Genomic DNA, 2,500 nt, shown 5'->3' with positions numbered 1-2,500 from the left:
AGCATGAAGAAAATAAAGATCAATATTTACAACATAAGAACACTCTCAGAAGACCACAGGCTGGAGAGTTTAATGTAAGAAATAGACGACATCAAGTGGGACATCGTAGGACTGAGCAAAGTATGAAGAACGGAAGAAAAGCTGATACAATTACAAGATAGTCACCACCTGTTCTACCATAGAGGTAAGGACAAAGAAAGATCTAGTGGAGTAGGATTCTTGATAAATCGAGAGGTTGCTGGTAACGTATTCAAGTTCAATTGTTTATGAGACAAGATAGTTTAGATTGTGATTAGGCTGTGTAAAAGATACTCTAAAAATAGTTCAGGTTTATTCACGAACTTCACAGAGTTCAGACGATGAAATTGAGTCGTTCTATGATAATATAAGTTAGATACTGGATCAAGAAAAAAGTAAGTACACGTTGGTTATAGACGACTTTAATGCTAAAATTGGGAAGAAGATGGGAGACGAGTCGTGCATTGGAAATTTTGGAGTTGGTGAAAGAAATGACAGAGGTGAGATGTTAGTCATTTTTGCAGAGAACTACAGCATGAGAATAATGAACACTAGCTTCTAAAAACGTGTAGGTCGTAAATGGATGTGAAGAAGTCCAAATGGAACAACGAAGAACGAAATGAATTTCATATTAGATGAGATCAAAAGCGTTAGTAATGTTACGATGATAAATAAAGTCAACGTAGGTAGTGACCATAGAATGGTAGGTTGCACAACTAGATTCAATTTTAGATCTGAGAGAAATAAACTAGTTTTAAAAAAGAAAATAAACCTTGCAAAGGTTAAGGATAATAATAAGAAATTTCAGTTGAAAATTAGAAATAGATTCGAAGCTCTAAGAACTAACGAGGACACCGTGGAAGATATGAATTTGAATTTAGTGAATCTCATTAGGGAATCGGTAGAGAAAGTAGGAAGTACAAAATGTATTAGAGAAAACAAATACTCAAAACCTATAAATGACCTAATTAAAAGAAGAAGAATAATACAGATTAAAAACAGGAGAGACGAAATAGAAAGAGTAAAACTAAACAATTATCTACAAAAGGCAGAGATTAGAGAAAAGAAAGAGAAATATAGATGAAATAGAGAAAACTGTTCAGAAAGGTAAAATTATTAAAGGGACCGAGCGCAGACATGCTTTAGGGAGAATGCAAACGACATATTTAAGATATAGAAATGGAGAAATCGTTAAATGTAGAGACAGAATGGTAAAAAGAGTAGAGGAATTTTACCAAGAGCTTTACTCGTCGAGGACCGTAGTTGAGTCAGTAAATTCATGTGTGGACGTTAGTAGTGTATAAGTAATTACAAAGGAAGAAATAGAATTTGCTCTACAAATATGAAACGAGGAAAAGCAACTGGGGAAGAAGGTATATCAATAGATCTGTTGAAAGACGTAGGGAAAGGAGTTCATATTATGTTAGCTCAGTTGTACACCCAGTGCTTAAGTCAAGAAAGTATTCCTCAATCATGGTACAATGCTATATTGATCTTATTTTATAAAAAAGAAGACTAGAAGGACATTAGTAACAACTGACCGATAAGCTTGCTATCAAATGTATATAAAGTATTCTCCAAGATCCTTACGAAGAGACTAAGTCAAGTTTTAGATGGAAACCAAACGAGAGAACAGGCAGGCTTTATGAGCAGATATTTGACTTTAGACCATGTGTAGGTGATGAAACAACTAATCGAGAAAACGACAGAATACAATATACCTCTGTGATTAGCCTTTGTAGGTTACGAGAAGGTCTTTAATTTGGTAGAACAAATAGCAAACAGGGTACAAACGAACAGACCGTAAGGGTTTTAGATAAGATTTATGTGAAAGGTACCACTATGATTCGACTCCATAAAGATACAGAAAAGATCAAGATCGAAAAAGGAGTACGGCAAGGCTATACAATTTCACCCAAATCATTTAAATCTTATTTGGAAGATATTTTCAGAAGGTTGAGTTGGGAAAAGAAAGGTTTGAAGATTAATGACAAATATTTGAACCACGTAAGATTTGCGGATGACATTATTATCTCAGAAAGAACAGAAGACTTGCAAGATATACTGAGTGATCTGAACAAGGAAAGTCTGAAAGCAGGTTTAAAAATGAATAAGAGTAAAACCAAAGTAATGTTCAACACGAAAGTTCAAAGTAAAGAAATTATAATCGATGGTGAGTCTTGAAGAAGTTGAAGAGTATAATTATTCAGGCCAGATGGTAAAAGTGACCAAAGACCATGATAATGAAATAAAGAGGCGTATTAAAAATGGTTCAAAAGTGTTTGGTAAGTATAATCAAATGCTGAGAGGCTCTCTACCTTTATGTTTCAGACGTAAAGTTTACAATCAATGCATTCTGCCAACAATAATCTACGGGTGTGAGACTTGGAAACTGACGAGGGCGATGGAAACAAAGCTAAGGACTCCACAGAGGAGAATGAAGAGATCAATGATGGTAATAACAGAGATATCGAAAGAGAGT

This window comes from Oratosquilla oratoria, chromosome 26 (genome assembly GCF_046742065.1).
Source record: "Oratosquilla oratoria isolate Oo_2021 chromosome 26, ASM4674206v1, whole genome shotgun sequence".
NCBI classification, from domain to species: Eukaryota; Metazoa; Arthropoda; class Malacostraca; order Stomatopoda; family Squillidae; genus Oratosquilla; species Oratosquilla oratoria.
The sequence above is the reverse complement of the archived record's forward strand: the minus strand, read 5'-3'. Positions refer to the sequence as shown.